This window comes from Polistes fuscatus, unplaced genomic scaffold (genome assembly GCF_010416935.1).
Source record: "Polistes fuscatus isolate 324 unplaced genomic scaffold, CU_Pfus_HIC Scaffold49, whole genome shotgun sequence".
Lineage (NCBI taxonomy): Eukaryota > Metazoa > Arthropoda > Insecta > Hymenoptera > Vespidae > Polistes > Polistes fuscatus.
In genome coordinates, this window is record NW_025113128.1 from 1 (window position 1) to 14,699 (window position 14,699).

Here is a 14,699-nt window from a genome sequence, read left to right on the forward strand (position 1 = left end):
AACCAAATATAACATATTTTCATAATATAATTTTTTTTTCTACACGAAACCACTTACCGAACGATTCTTTACAACCTCTTCTGCTTTATTAATTGTGTCAGATCTTTTTACCAGATCGATCGAAAATTTTCATATAATCCGTGTTTTCCGAGACTCGTACGTATCAGGACGTCTTGTAGTATGTTCTTTTTTGTTGTTTCTATACTAGTGTTACGAATTCAATGGTTAAGAGCAATTAATAGATGTGTCTTCTCGTCAACGGCCATACCGCGATGAAAGTACTAGTTCTCGTCCGATCACTAAAGTCAAGCATCGCTGGGCACGGTTAGTACTTGGATGGGTGACCGCTTGGGAACACCGTGTGCTGTTGACATTCTTCTGTTTTTTTTTTCTATTTTTGTTAGAAATATCGTCAAGATGAAACCAAAATAACATATTTTCATAATATATTTTTTTTTCTACAAGAAACCACTTACCGAACGATTCTTTACAACCTCTTCCTGCTTTATTAATTGTGTCAGATCTTTTTACCAGATCGATCGAAAATTTTCATATAATCCGTGTTTTCCGAGACTCGTACGTATCAGACGTCTTGTAGTAGTTCTTTTGTTTTTTCTATACTAGTGTTACGAATTCAATGGTTAAGAGCAATTAATAGATGTGTCTTTCTCGTCAACGGCCATACCGCGATGAAAGTACTAGTTCTCGTCCGATCACTAAAGTCAAGCATCGCTGGGCAGGTTAGTACTTGGATGGGTGACCGCTTGGGAACACCGTGTGCTGTTGACATTCTTCTTTTTTTTTCTATTTTTGTTAGAAATATCGTCAAGATGAAACCAAATATAACAATTTCATAATATAATTTTTTTTTCTACACGAAACCACTTACCGAACGATTCTTTACAACCTCTTCTGCTTTATTATTGTGTCAGATCTTTTTACCAGATCGATCGAAAATTTTCATATAATCCGTGTTTTCCGAGACTCGTACGTATCAGGCGTCTTGTAGTGTATGTTTCTTTTGTTTTTTCTACTAGTGTTAACGAATTCAATGGTTAAGAGCAATTAATATGATGTCTTTCTCGTCAACGGCCATACCGCGATGAAAGTACTAGTTCTCGTCCGATCACTAAAGTCAAGCATCGCTGGGCACGGTTAGTACTTGGATGGGTGACCGCTTGGGAACACCGTGTGCTGTGACATTCTTCTTTTTTTTTCTATTTTGTTAGAAATATCGTCAAGAAGAAACCAAATATAAAATTTTCATAATATAATTTTTTTTCTACACGAAACCACTTACCGAACGATTCTTTACAACCTCTTCTGCTTATTAATTGTGTCAGATCTTTTTACCAGATCGATCGAAAATTTTCATATAATCCGTGTTTTCCGAGACTCGTACGTATCAGACGTCTTGTAGTATGTTCTTTGTGTTTTTTCTATACTAGTGTTACGAATTCAATGGTTAAGCAGCAATAATAGATGTGTCTTTCTCGTCAACGGCCATACCGCGATGAAAGTACTAGTTCTCGTCCGATCACTAAAGTCAAGCATCGCTGGGCACGGTTAGTACTTGGATGGGTGACCGCTTGGGAACACCGTGTGCTGTTGACATTCTTCTTTTTTTTTCTATTTTTGTTAGAAAATCGTCAAGATGAAACCAAATATAACATATTTTCATAATATAATTTTTTTTCTACAGAAACCACTTACCGAACGATTCTTTACAACCTCTTCTGCTTTATTAATTGTGTCAGATCTTTTTACCAGATCGATCGAAAATTTTCATATAATCCGTGTTTTCCGAGACTCGTACGTATCAGGCGTCTTGTAGTATGTTCTTTTGTTTTTTCTATACTAGTGTTACGAATTCAATGGTTAAGAGCAATTAATAGATGTGTCTTTCTCGTCAACGGCCATACCGCGATGAAAGTACTAGTTCTCGTCCGATCACTAAAGTCAAGCATCGCTGGGCACGGTTAGTACTTGGATGGGTGACCGCTTGGGAACACCGTGTGCTGTTGACATTCTTCTTTTTTTTTCTATTTTTGTTAGAAATATCGTCAAGATGAAACCAAATATACATATTTTCATAATATAATTTTTTTCTACACGAAACCACTTACCGAACGATTCTTTACAACCTCTTCTGCTTTATTAATTGTGTCAGATCTTTTTACCAGATCGATCGAAAATTTTCATATAATCCGTGTTTTCCGAGACTCGTACGTATCAGACGTCTTGTAGTATGTTCTTTTGTTTTTTCTATACTAGTGTTACGAATTCAATGGTTAAGAGCAATTAATAGATGTGTCTTTCTCGTCAACGGCCATACCGCGATGAAAGTACTAGTTCTCGTCCGATCACTAAAGTCAAGCATCGCTGGGCACGGTTAGTACTTGGATGGGTGACCGCTTGGGAACACCGTGTGCTGTTGACATTCTTCTTTTTTTTTTCTAGTTTTGTTAGAAATATCGTCAAGATGTAACCAAATATAACATATTTTGATAATATAATTTTTTTTTCTACACGAAACCACTTACCGAACGATTCTTCACAACCTCTTCTGCTTTATTAATTGTGTCAGATCTTTTTACCAGATCGATCGAAAATTTTCATATAATCCGTGTTTTCCGAGACTCGTACGTATCAGGCGTCTTGTAGTATTTTCTTTTGTTTTTTCTATAGTAGTGTTACGAATTCAATGGTTAAGAGCAATTAATAGATGTGTCTTTCTCGTCAACGGCCATACCGCGATGAAAGTACTAGTTCTCGTCCGATCACTAAAGTCAAGCATCGCTGGGCACGGTTAGTACTTGGATGGGTGACCGCTTGGGAACACCGTGTGCTGTTGACATTCTTCTTTTTTTTTTCTAGTTTTGTTAGAAATATCGTCAAGATGTAACCAAATATAACATATTTTGATAATATAATTTTTTTTTCTACAAGAAACCACTTACCGAACGATTCTTTACAACCTCTTCTGCTTTATTAATTGTGTCAGATCTTTTTACCAGATCGATCGAAAATTTTCATATAATCCGTGTTTTCCGAGACTCGTACGTATCAGACGTCTTGTAGTATGTTCTTTTGTTTTTTCTATACTAGTGTTACGAATTCAATGGTTAAGAGCAATTAATAGATGTGTCTTTCTCGTCAACGGCCATACCGCGATGAAAGTACTAGTTCTCGTCCGATCACTAAAGTCAAGCATCGCTGGGCACGGTTAGTACTTGGATGGGTGACCGCTTGGGAACACCGTGTGCTGTTGACATTCTTCTTTTTTTTTCTATTTTTGTTAGAAATATCGTCAAGATGAAACCAAATATAACATATTTTCATAATATAATTTTTTTTTCTACAAGAAACCACTTACCGAACGATTCTTTACAACCTCTTCTGCTTTATTAATTGTGTCAGATCTTTTTACCAGATCGATCGAAAATTTTCATATAATCCGTGTTTTCCGAGACTCGTACGTATCAGGCTTGTAGTATTTTCTTTTTTGTTTTTTCTATAGTAGTGTTACGAATTCAATGGTTAAGAGCAATTAATAGATGTGTCTTTCTCGTCAACGGCCATACCGCGATGAAAGTACTAGTTCTCGTCCGATCACTAAAGTCAAGCATCGCTGGGCACGGTTAGTACTTGGATGGGTGACCGCTTGGGAAACCGTGTGCTGTTGACATTCTTCTTTTTTTTTCTATTTTGTTAGAAATATCGTCAAGATGAAACCAAATATAACATATTTTCATAATATAATTTTTTTTTCTACAGAAACCACTTACCGAACGATTCTTTACAACCTCTTCTGCTTTATTAATTGTGTCAGATCTTTTTACCAGATCGATCGAAAATTTTCATATAATCCGTGTTTTCCGAGACTCGTACGTATCAGACGTCTTGTAGTATGTTCTTTTGTTTTTTCTATACTAGTGTTACGAATTCAATGGTTAAGAGCAATTAATAGATGTGTCTTTCTCGTCAACGGCCATACCGCGATGAAAGTACTAGTTCTCGTCCGATCACTAAAGTCAAGCATCGCTGGGCACGGTTAGTACTTGGATGGGTGACCGCTTGGGAACACCGTGTGCTGTTGACATTCTTCTTTTTTTTTTTCTATTTTTATTAGAAATATCGTCAAGATGAAACCAAATATAACATATTTTCATAATATAATTTTTTTTCTACAAGAAACCACTTACCGAACGATTCTTTACAACCTCTTCTGCTTTATTAATTGTGTCAGATCTTTTTACCAGATCGATCGAAAATTTTCATATAATCCGTGTTTTCCGAGACTCGTACGTATCAGACGTCTTGTAGTGTTCTTTTGTTTTTTCTATACTAGTGTTACGAATTCAATGGTTAAGAGCAATTAATAGATGTGTCTTTCTCGTCAACGGCCATACCGCGATGAAAGTACTAGTTCTCGTCCGATCACTAAAGTCAAGCATCGCTGGGCACGGTTAGTACTTGGATGGGTGACCGCTTGGGAACACCGTGTGCTGTTGACATTTCTTTTTTTTTTTCTATTTTTGTTAGAAATATCGTCAAGATGAAACCAAATATAACATATTTTCATAATATAATTTTTTTTTCTACAAGAAACCACTTACCGAACGATTCTTTACAACCTCTTCTGCTTTATTAATTGTGTCAGATCTTTTTACCAGATCGATCGAAAATTTTCATATAATCCGTGTTTTCCGAGACTCGTACGTATCAGGTCTTGTAGTATGTTTCTTTTGTTTTTTCTATACTAGTGTTACGAATTCAATGGTTAAGAGCAATTAATAGATGTGTCTTTCTCGTCAACGGCCATACCGCGATGAAAGTACTAGTTCTCGTCCGATCACTAAAGTCAAGCATCGCTGGGCACGGTTAGTACTTGGATGGGTGACCGCTTGGGAACACCGTGTGCTGTTGACATTCTTCTTTTTTTTTCTATTTTTGTTAGAAATATCGTCAAGATGAAACCAAATATAACATTTTTCATAATATATTTTTTTTTCTACACAAGAAACCACTTACCGAACGATTCTTTACAACCTCTTCTGCTTTATTAATTGTGTCAGATCTTTTTACCAGATCGATCGAAAATTTTCATATAATCCGTGTTTTCCGAGACTCGTACGTATCAGACGTCTTGTAGTATGTTTCTTTTGTTTTTTCTATACTAGTGTTACGAATTCAATGGTTAAGAGCAATTAATAGATGTGTCTTCTCGTCAACGGCCATACCGCGATGAAAGTACTAGTTCTCGTCCGATCACTAAAGTCAAGCATCGCTGGGCACGGTTAGTACTTGGATGGGTGACCGCTTGGGAACACCGTGTGCTGTTGACATTCTTCTTTTTTTTTCTATTTTTGTTAGAAATATCGTCAAGATGAAACCAAATATAACATATTTTCATATATAATTTTTTTTTCTACAAGAAACCACTTACCGAACGATTCTTTACAACCTCTTCTGCTTATTAATTGTGTCAGATCTTTTTACCAGATCGATCGAAAATTTTCATATAATCCGTGTTTTCCGAGACTCGTACGTATCAGACGTCTTGTAGTGTTTCTTTTGTTTTTTCTATACTAGTGTTACGAATTCAATGGTTAAGAGCAATTAATAGATGTGTCTTTCTCGTCAACGGCCATACCGCGATGAAAGTACTAGTTCTCGTCCGATCACTAAAGTCAAGCATCGCTGGGCACGGTTAGTACTTGGATGGGTGACCGCTTGGGAACACCGTGTGCTGTTGACATTCTTCTTTTTTTTTCTATTTTGTTAGAAATATCGTCAAGATGAAACCAAATATAACATATTTTCATAATATAATTTTTTTTTCTACAAGAAACCACTTACCGAACGATTCTTTACAACCTCTTCTGCTTTATTAATTGTGTCAGATCTTTTTACCAGATCGATCGAAAATTTTCATATAATCCGTGTTTTCCGAGACTCGTACGTATCAGACGTCTTGTAGTATGTTTCTTTTGTTTTTTCTATACTAGTGTTACGAATTCAATGGTTAAGAGCAATTAATAGATGTGTCTTTCTCGTCAACGGCCATACCGCGATGAAAGTACTAGTTCTCGTCCGATCACTAAAGTCAAGCATCGCTGGGCACGGTTAGTACTTGGATGGGTGACCGCTTGGGAACACCGTGTGCTGTTGACATTCTTCTTTTTTTTTTTTTTTGTTAGAAATATCGTCAAGATGAAACCAAATATAACATATTTTCATAATATAATTTTTTTTTACAAGAAACCACTTACCGAACGATTCTTTACAACCTCTTCTGCTTTATTAATTGTGTCAGATCTTTTTACCAGATCGATCGAAAATTTTCATATAATCCGTGTTTTCCGAGACTCGTACGTATCAGACGTCTTGTAGTATGTTCTTTTGTTTTTTCTATACTAGTGTTACGAATTCAATGGTTAAGAGCAATTAATAGATGTGTCTTTCTCGTCAACGGCCATACCGCGATGAAAGTACTAGTTCTCGTCCGATCACTAAAGTCAAGCATCGCTGGGCACGGTTAGTACTTGGATGGGTGACCGCTTGGGAACACCGTGTGCTGTTGACATTCTTCTTTTTTTTTCTATTTTGTTTAGAAATATCGTCAAGATGAAACCAAATATAACATATTTTCATAATATAATTTTTTTTTCTACAAGAAACCACTTACCGAACGATTCTTTACAACCTCTTCTGCTTTATTATTGTGTCAGATCTTTTTACCAGATCGATCGAAAATTTTCATATAATCCGTGTTTTCCGAGACTCGTACGTATCAGACGTCGTGTAGTAGTTCTTTTTGTTTTTTCTATACTAGTGTTACGAATTCAATGGTTAAGAGCAATTAATAGATGTGTCTTTCTCGTCAACGGCCATACCGCGATGAAAGTACTAGTTCTCGTCCGATCACTAAAGTCAAGCATCGCTGGGCACGGTTAGTACTTGGATGGGTGACCGCTTGGGAACACCGTGTGCTGTTGACATTCTTCTTTTTTTTTCTATTTTTGTTAGAAATATCGTCAAGATGAAACCAATATAACATATTTTCATAATATAATTTTTTTTCTACAAGAAACCACTTACCGAACGATTCTTTACAACCTCGTCTGCTTTATTAATTGTGTCAGATCTTTTTACCAGATCGATCGAAAATTTTCATATAATCCGTGTTTTCCGAGACTCGTACGTATCAGCGTCTTGTAGTGTTCTTTGTTTTTTCTATACTAGTGTTACGAATTCAATGGTTAAGAGCAATAATAGATGTGTCTTTCTCGTCAACGGCCATACCGCGATGAAAGTACTAGTTCTCGTCCGATCACTAAGTCAAGCATCGCTGGGCACGGTTAGTACTTGGATGGGTGACCGCTTGGGAACACCGTGTGCTGTTGACATTCTTCTTTTTTTTTCTATTTTTGTTAGAAATATCGTCAAGATGAAACCAAATATAACATATTTTCATAATATAATTTTTTTTTCTACAAGAAACCACTTACGAACGATTCTTTACAACCTCTTCTGCTTTATTAATTGTGTCAGATCTTTTTACCAGATCGATCGAAAATTTTCATATAATCCGTGTTTTCCGAGACTCGTACGTATCAGGCGTCTTGTAGTATGTTCTTTTGTGTTTTTCTATACTAGTGTTACGAATTCAATGGTTAAGAGCAATTAATAGATGTGTCTTTCTCGTCAACGGCCATACCGCGATGAAAGTACTAGTTCTCGTCCGATCACTAAAGTCAAGCATCGCTGGGCACGGTTAGTACTTGGATGGGTGACCGCTTGGGAACACCGTGTGCTGTTGACATTCTTCTTTTTTTTTCTATTTTGTTAGAAATATCGTCAAGATGAAACCAATATAACATATTTTCATAATATAATTTTTTTTTCTACAAGAAACCACTTACCGAACGATTCTTTACAACCTCTTCTGCTTATTAATTGTGTCAGATCTTTTTACCAGATCGATCGAAAATTTCATATATCCGTGTTTTCCGAGACTCGTACGTATCAGACGTCTTGTAGTATGTTCTTTTGTTTTTTCTATACTAGTGTTACGAATTCAATGGTTAAGAGCAATTAATAGATTGTCTTTCTCGTCAACGGCCATACCGCGATGAAAGTACTAGTTCTCGTCCGATCACTAAAGTCAAGCATCGCTGGGCACGGTTAGTACTTGGATGGGTGACCGCTTGGGAACACCATGTGCTGTTGACATCTCTTCTTTTTTTTCTATTTTTGTTAGAAATATCGTCAAGATGAAACCAAATATAACATATTTTCATAATATAATTTTTTTTCTACAAGAAACCACTTACCGAACGATTCTTTACAACCTCTTCTGCTTTATTAATTGTGTCAGATCTTTTTACCAGATCGATCGAAAATTTTCATATAATCCGTGTTTTCCGAGACTCGTACGTAGCAGGCGTCTTGTAGTGTTCTTTTGTTTTTTTCTATAGTAGTGTTACGAATTCAATGGTTAAGAGCAATTAATAGATGTGTCTTTCTCGTCAACGGCCATACCGCGATGAAAGTACTAGTTCTCGTCCGATCACTAAAGTCAAGCATCGCTGGGCACGGTTAGTACTTGGATGGGTGACCGCTTGGGAACACCGTGTGCTGTTGACATTCTTCTTTTTTTTTCTATTTTTGTTAGAAATATCGTCAAGATGAAACCAAATATAACATATTTTCATAATATAATTTTTTTCTACACAGAAACCACTTACCGAACGATTCTTTACAACCTCTTGCTTTATTAATTGTGTCAGATCTTTTTACCAGATCGATCGAAAATTTTCATATAATCCGTGTTTTCCGAGACTCGTACGTATCAGACGTCTGTAGTATGTTTCTTTTGTTTTTTTCTATACTAGTGTTACGAATTCAATGGTTAAGAGCAATTAATAGATGTGGCTTTCTCGTCAACGGCCATACCGCGATGAAAGTAACTAGTTCTCTCCGATCACTAAAGTCAAGCATCGCTGGGCACGGTTAGTACTTGGATGGGTGACCGCTTGGGAACACCGTGTGTGCTGTGACATTCTTCTTTTTTTTCTATTTTTTGTTAGAAATATCGTCAAGATGAAACCAATATAACATATTTTCATAATATAATTTTTTTTCTACAAGAAACCACTTACCGAACGATTCTTTACAACCTTCTGCTTTATTAATTGTGTCAGATCTTTTACCAGATCGATCGAAATTTTCATATAATCCGTGTTTTCCGAGACTCGTACGTATCAGACGTCTTGTAGTATGTTCTTTTGTTTTTTCTATACTAGTGTTACGAATTCAATGGTTAAGAGCAATTAATAGATGTGTCTTTCTCGTCAACGGCCATACCGCGATGAAAGTACTAGTTCTCGTCCGATCACTAAGTCAAGCATCGCTGGGCACGGTTAGTACTTGGATGGGTGACCGCTGGGAACACCGTGTGCTGTTGACATTCTGCTTTTTTTTTCTATTTTTGTTAGAAAATATCGTCAAGATGAAACCAAATATAACATATTTTCATAATATAATTTTTTTTTCTACAAGGAAACCACTTACCGAACGATTCTTTACAACCGCTTCTGCTTTATTAATTGTGTCAGATCTTTTATCCGATCGATCGAAAATTTTCATATAATCCGTGTTTTCCGAGACTCGTACGTATCAGACGTCTTGTAGTATGTTCTTTTTTTTTTTTCTATACTAGTGTTACGAAGTCAATGGTTAAGAGCAATAATGATGTGTCTTTCTCGTCAACGGCCATACCGCGATGAAAGTACTAGTTTCGCGTCCGATCACTAAGTCAAGCAGCGCGGGACACGGTTAGTACTTGGATGGGTGACCGCTTGGGAAACACCGTGTGCTGGACATTCTTCTTTTTTTTCTATTTTTTGTTAGAAATATCGTCAAGATGAAACCAAATATAACATATTTTCATAATATAATTTTTTTTCTACAAGAAAACCACTTACCGAACGATTCTTTACAACCTCTTCTGCTTTAAAATTGTGTCAGATCTTTTTACCAGATTCGATCGAAATTTTCATATAATCCGTGTTTTTCCGAGACTCGTACGTATCAGACGTCTTGTAGTATGTTCTTTTGTTTTTTCTATACTAGTGTTACGAATTCAATGGTTAAGAGCAATTAAGATGTGTCTTTCTCGTCAACGGCCATACCGCGATGAAAGTACTAGTTCTCGTCCGATCACTAAAGTCAAGCATCGCTGGGCACGGTTAGTACTTGGAATGGGTGAGCCGCTTGGGAACACCGTGTGCTGTTGACATTCTTCTTTTTTTTTTTTCTATTTGTGTTAGAAATATCGTCAAGATGAAACCAATATAACATATTTCATAATATAATTTTTTTTCTACAAGAAAACCACTTACCGAACGATTCTTTACAACTCTTCTGCTTTATAATGTGTGCAGATCTTTTTACCAGATCGATCGAAATTTTCATATAATCCGTGTTTTCCGAGACTCGTACGTAAAGAGCGTCTTGTAGTGTTCTTTTGTTTTTTCTATAGTAGTGTTACGAATTCATGGTTAAAAGAGCAATTATAGATGTGATCTTTCTCGTCAACGGCCATACCGCGATGAAAGTACTAGTTCTGCGATCACTAAAGTCAAGCATCGCTGGGCACGGTTAGTACTTGGATGGGTGACCGTTGGGAACAACCGTGTGCTGTTGACATTCTTCTTTTTTTTTCATTTTTTAGAAAATATCGTCAAGATGAAACCAAATAGAACATATTTTCATAATATAATTTTTTTTTTACAACAAGAAACACCGTACCGAAACGATTTTTACAACCTCTCTCGGTGCTTTATAATGGTCAGATCTTTTTAACCAGATCGAATCGAAAATTTTCAATATAATCCGTGTTTTCCGAGACTCGTACGTAATCAGACGTCTTGTAAGTAATGTTCTTTTGTTTTTTCTATACTAGTGTTACGAATTCAATGGTTAAGGAGCATTAATAGGATGTGTCTTGTCTCGTCAACGGCCATACCGCGATGAAAGTACTAGTTCTCGTCCGATCACTAAAGTCAAGCATCGCTGGGCGGTTAGTACTGGATGGGTGACCGCTTGGAACAACCGTGTGCTGTTGAACGCTTGCTTTTTTGTTTCTATTTTTGTTAGAATATCGTCAAGATGAAACCAAATATACATATTTTAATATATATTTTTTTTTCTACAAGAAACCACTTGTTACCGAACGATTCTTTACAAATCTTCTGCTTTATTAAATTGTGTCAGATTCTTTTTTAACCAGATCGATCGAAAATTTTCATATATCCGTGGTTTTCCGAGACTCGTACGTATCAGACGTCTTGAGTATGTTCTTTGGGTTTTTCTATACTAGTGGTACGACTTTCAATGGTTAAGAGCAATTAATAGAGTGTGCGTTCCTCGTCAACGGCCATACCGCGATAGAGTACTAGTTTCTCGGCCGATCACTAAAGTCAAGCATCGCTGGGCACGGTTAGTAATTGGATGGGGGACCGCTTGGGAACACCGGGTGTGCTGTTGACATTCTTCTTTTTTTTTTCTATTTTTGTTAGAAATATCGTCAAGAAGGAAACCAAATATAACATAGTTTCATAGAATATATTTTTTTTTTCTACAAGAAACCACTTACCGAACGTTCTTTACAACTCTTTCTGCTTTATTAATTGTGTCAGATCTTTTTACCAGATCGATCGAAAATTGCATATAATCCGTGTTTTGTCCGAGACTCGTACGGAATCAGGCGTTCTTGGTAGTGTTTTCTTTTGTTTTTTCTAGTAGTGTTACGAATTCAATGGTTAAGAGGCATTAATAGATGTGTCTGTTCTCGTCGAACAGGCCATAACCGCGATGAAAGTACTAGGTCTCTCCGCAACTAAAGTCAAGCATCGGCTGGGCACGGTAGTACTTGGATGGGTGACCGCTTGGGAACACGTGTGCTGTTGACCATTCTGTCTTTTTTTCTCTATTTTTGTTAGAAATATCGTCAAGATGAAACCAAATAGAACAATTTATTCATAATATAATTTTTTTTTCTACAACGAAACCACTTACCGAACGATTCTTTACAACCCGACTTCTGCTTTATTAATTGTGTCAGATCTTTTACCAGATCGAGTCGAAAATTTTCATATAATCCGTGTTTTCCGCAGACTCGTACGTATCAGACGTCTTGTAGGTATGTTCTTTTGTTTTTTCTATAACTAGTGGGTTACGAATTCAATGGTTAAGAGCAATTAAATAGATGTGTCTTTCTCGTCAAACGGGCCATACCGCGATGAAGGTACTAGTTCTGGTCCGATCACTAAAAGTCAAGCAGGCTGGGCACGGTTAGTAACTTGGATGGGTGACCGCGTGGAACACCGTGTGCTGTTTGACATTCTTAGCTTTTTTTTTTTTCTATTTTTGGTTAGAAATACGTCAAGATGAAACCAAATATAACATAATGTTCAAATAATAAATTTTGTTTTTTTCTACAAAGAACCACTTAACCGAACGATTCTTTACAACCTCTTCATGCTTTATTAAATTGTGTCAGATCTTTTACCAGAGCGATCGAAAAATTTTCATATAATCCGTGTTGTTCCGAGACTCGTACGTATCAGACGTCTTGTAGTATGTTCTTTTGTTGTTTCTATACTAGTGTTACGAATTCAAATGGTTAAGAGCAATTAATAGATGTGTCTTTCGTCAACGGGCCATACCGCGATGAAAGTACTAGTTCCTCGTCCGATCACTAAAGTCAAGCATCGCTGGCACGGTTAGTAACTTGGATGGGGTGACCGCTTGGGAACAAAGGCCGTGTGCTGTTGACATTCTTCTTTCTTTTTTTCTATGTTTTGTTAGAAATCGGCAAGATGAAACCAATATAACATAATTTTTCAGAATATTTTTTTTTCTAGACAAGAAACCCACATGTACCGACGGATTCCTTTACAGACCTCATTTCGTGCTTTAGGATTGTGTCAGAGCTGTTGAACACCAGGATCAGCGAAAATTTTCAAGGAATCCAGGGTGTTTCGAGACTCGTACGTATCAGGCGTCTTGTAGTGTTTCGTTTATGTTGTTTCTATAGTAGTGTGTAACGAATTCAATGGTTAAGAGCAATTAAATAGATGATGTCGTTATCTCGTCAACGGCCATAACCAGCGAATGAAGTACTAGTTTTCTCGTCCGAGCACTAAGTCAGAGCATCGCGGGGCACGGTTGTAAAGCTTGTTGGATGAGAGTGACCGCTTGGAACACCCGTGTGCTGTTTGACATTACTTTCTTTTTTTTTCTATTTTTTGTTAGAAAAATATCGTCAAGATGTGAAACCAAATATAACATATTTTTCATAATATAATTTTTTTTTTTCTACACGAAACCACTTACCGAACGATTCTTTTACAACCTGCTCGTGACTGCTTTATTAAGTGGTGTCAGATCTTTTTACAGATCGTCACCAGAAAATTTTTTTCGATATAATCCGTGTATATATACACATAGAGAAAAAGACTGCGTACGTAATCAGGACGTCTTGTAGTATGTTCTTTTGTTTTTTCAATACTATTGTTACGAAATTCATGGTTAAGAGCAATTAAGAGAGTGTGTCGTGCTACGTCAACGGGCCATACCGTGGGCGATGAAAGTACTAATGCTCGTCCGGATCACTAAAGTCAAGCAGCGCTGGGGCACGGTTTTTTAGTCGTGGAGGGTGACCGCTTGGGAACAACGTGATGCTGGTGGACAATATATCTTTCTTTTTTTTTTCATATTTTGTTAGAAATATCGTCTAGAGGAAAGCACAAAGATAACTATTTGCATAATATAATTGTTTTTTTTCTACAGAACCACTTACCCGAACGGATTCGTATACCAACTGACTTCTGGCTTTATGGAATGTGTCAGATCTGTTAAACCAATGGCGATCGAAAAATTTTCATAATAAGCCGATGTTTCCTGGAGACTGCGTACGTATCAGGGACGTCTTGTAGTGAATTTTTCTTTTTATAATAATTTAATTCTATAAGCTAGTTGGTACGAATGGTCAGGGTTTAAGAGCAATTAATAGATGGGTTTTCTCGTTCAACGGCAGACCGCGATGAAAGTAACATAGGTTCTCGTCCGATCAACTAAAAGTCAGCATCGCTGGGCAACGGGTTAGTAACGTGGAATGGGTGACCGCTTGGGGAACACCGTGTGCTGTTTGGAAATTCTTTCTTTGTTTTTCTGATTTTTTGGTTAGAAATATCGTCAAGAGGAACCAAATATAACATATTTTCATAAGATAATGTTTTGTTCTACAAGAACCACTTACCAGAACGATTCATTTTGACAACCTCTTTCTGCGTTAATTATGGTGTCAGTATCTTTTTACAAGGATCGATCGGGAAAATATTTCATATAATCCGATGTTTTCCCGAGACCGCGTAGAATATCAAGGCGTCTTGGAGTGTTTTCTTTTGTTTTGTCTATAGTAGTGTTACGAATTCAATGGTTAAGAGCAATTAATAGATGTTTGTCTTTTCTCGTCAAACGGCCATACCGCGAGGAAAGTACTAGTTCAAAAAAAAAAAAGAAAAATCCGTCCGATCACAAAGTCAAGCAATCGCTGGGACGGTTAGTACTTGGATTGGGTGACCGCTTGGGACACCGTTGGTGCTGTTGACATCTTCTTTTTTTTT

General features: G+C 36.8%; 21 non-coding genes and 6 pseudogenes across 21 annotated transcripts; all 27 read left to right on the forward strand.

The window, feature by feature from the left end:
- The first annotated feature begins 254 nt into the window (after positions 1-254).
- Positions 255-373, forward strand: LOC122521821. The gene has a single exon (XR_006304924.1). It is a non-coding gene; the product is annotated as a 5S ribosomal RNA (ribosomal RNA).
- A 298-nt stretch (positions 374-671) lies between these two features.
- Positions 672-789, forward strand: LOC122521827. The gene has a single exon (XR_006304929.1). It is a non-coding gene; the product is annotated as a 5S ribosomal RNA (ribosomal RNA).
- A 295-nt stretch (positions 790-1,084) lies between these two features.
- LOC122521829 lies at positions 1,085-1,202 on the forward strand. The gene has a single exon (XR_006304931.1). It is a non-coding gene; the product is annotated as a 5S ribosomal RNA (ribosomal RNA).
- Positions 1,203-1,495: 293 nt separating this feature from the next.
- On the forward strand, positions 1,496-1,614 carry LOC122521833. Its single transcript, XR_006304932.1, has one exon. It is a non-coding gene; the product is annotated as a 5S ribosomal RNA (ribosomal RNA).
- Positions 1,615-1,908: 294 nt separating this feature from the next.
- On the forward strand, positions 1,909-2,027 carry LOC122521838. Its single transcript, XR_006304933.1, has one exon. It is a non-coding gene; the product is annotated as a 5S ribosomal RNA (ribosomal RNA).
- Positions 2,028-2,321: 294 nt separating this feature from the next.
- LOC122521839 lies at positions 2,322-2,440 on the forward strand. Its single transcript, XR_006304934.1, has one exon. It is a non-coding gene; the product is annotated as a 5S ribosomal RNA (ribosomal RNA).
- A 298-nt stretch (positions 2,441-2,738) lies between these two features.
- LOC122521811 lies at positions 2,739-2,857 on the forward strand. The gene has a single exon (XR_006304914.1). It is a non-coding gene; the product is annotated as a 5S ribosomal RNA (ribosomal RNA).
- A 298-nt stretch (positions 2,858-3,155) lies between these two features.
- On the forward strand, positions 3,156-3,274 carry LOC122521812. Its single transcript, XR_006304915.1, has one exon. It is a non-coding gene; the product is annotated as a 5S ribosomal RNA (ribosomal RNA).
- A 296-nt stretch (positions 3,275-3,570) lies between these two features.
- Positions 3,571-3,688, forward strand: LOC122521824. The gene has a single exon (XR_006304927.1). It is a non-coding gene; the product is annotated as a 5S ribosomal RNA (ribosomal RNA).
- A 295-nt stretch (positions 3,689-3,983) lies between these two features.
- On the forward strand, positions 3,984-4,102 carry LOC122521813. Its single transcript, XR_006304916.1, has one exon. It is a non-coding gene; the product is annotated as a 5S ribosomal RNA (ribosomal RNA).
- Positions 4,103-4,398: 296 nt separating this feature from the next.
- Positions 4,399-4,517, forward strand: LOC122521814. The gene has a single exon (XR_006304917.1). It is a non-coding gene; the product is annotated as a 5S ribosomal RNA (ribosomal RNA).
- A 296-nt stretch (positions 4,518-4,813) lies between these two features.
- Positions 4,814-4,932, forward strand: LOC122521815. The gene has a single exon (XR_006304918.1). It is a non-coding gene; the product is annotated as a 5S ribosomal RNA (ribosomal RNA).
- Positions 4,933-5,229: 297 nt separating this feature from the next.
- LOC122521816 lies at positions 5,230-5,348 on the forward strand. Its single transcript, XR_006304919.1, has one exon. It is a non-coding gene; the product is annotated as a 5S ribosomal RNA (ribosomal RNA).
- A 294-nt stretch (positions 5,349-5,642) lies between these two features.
- LOC122521817 lies at positions 5,643-5,761 on the forward strand. Its single transcript, XR_006304920.1, has one exon. It is a non-coding gene; the product is annotated as a 5S ribosomal RNA (ribosomal RNA).
- Positions 5,762-6,058: 297 nt separating this feature from the next.
- Positions 6,059-6,177, forward strand: LOC122521818. The gene has a single exon (XR_006304921.1). It is a non-coding gene; the product is annotated as a 5S ribosomal RNA (ribosomal RNA).
- Positions 6,178-6,470: 293 nt separating this feature from the next.
- LOC122521819 lies at positions 6,471-6,589 on the forward strand. The gene has a single exon (XR_006304922.1). It is a non-coding gene; the product is annotated as a 5S ribosomal RNA (ribosomal RNA).
- Positions 6,590-6,885: 296 nt separating this feature from the next.
- On the forward strand, positions 6,886-7,004 carry LOC122521820. The gene has a single exon (XR_006304923.1). It is a non-coding gene; the product is annotated as a 5S ribosomal RNA (ribosomal RNA).
- A 290-nt stretch (positions 7,005-7,294) lies between these two features.
- On the forward strand, positions 7,295-7,412 carry LOC122521828. The gene has a single exon (XR_006304930.1). It is a non-coding gene; the product is annotated as a 5S ribosomal RNA (ribosomal RNA).
- A 297-nt stretch (positions 7,413-7,709) lies between these two features.
- Positions 7,710-7,828, forward strand: LOC122521822. Its single transcript, XR_006304925.1, has one exon. It is a non-coding gene; the product is annotated as a 5S ribosomal RNA (ribosomal RNA).
- A 291-nt stretch (positions 7,829-8,119) lies between these two features.
- Positions 8,120-8,238, forward strand: LOC122521810. The gene has a single exon (XR_006304913.1). It is a non-coding gene; the product is annotated as a 5S ribosomal RNA (ribosomal RNA).
- Positions 8,239-8,533: 295 nt separating this feature from the next.
- LOC122521823 lies at positions 8,534-8,652 on the forward strand. Its single transcript, XR_006304926.1, has one exon. It is a non-coding gene; the product is annotated as a 5S ribosomal RNA (ribosomal RNA).
- Positions 8,653-8,947: 295 nt separating this feature from the next.
- On the forward strand, positions 8,948-9,067 carry LOC122521836 (annotated as a pseudogene).
- A 291-nt stretch (positions 9,068-9,358) lies between these two features.
- LOC122521830 lies at positions 9,359-9,475 on the forward strand (annotated as a pseudogene).
- Positions 9,476-10,185: 710 nt separating this feature from the next.
- Positions 10,186-10,306, forward strand: LOC122521831 (annotated as a pseudogene).
- A 294-nt stretch (positions 10,307-10,600) lies between these two features.
- LOC122521834 lies at positions 10,601-10,716 on the forward strand (annotated as a pseudogene).
- A 305-nt stretch (positions 10,717-11,021) lies between these two features.
- On the forward strand, positions 11,022-11,137 carry LOC122521835 (annotated as a pseudogene).
- Positions 11,138-11,438: 301 nt separating this feature from the next.
- Positions 11,439-11,559, forward strand: LOC122521837 (annotated as a pseudogene).
- Positions 11,560-14,699: the final 3,140 nt, after the last annotated feature.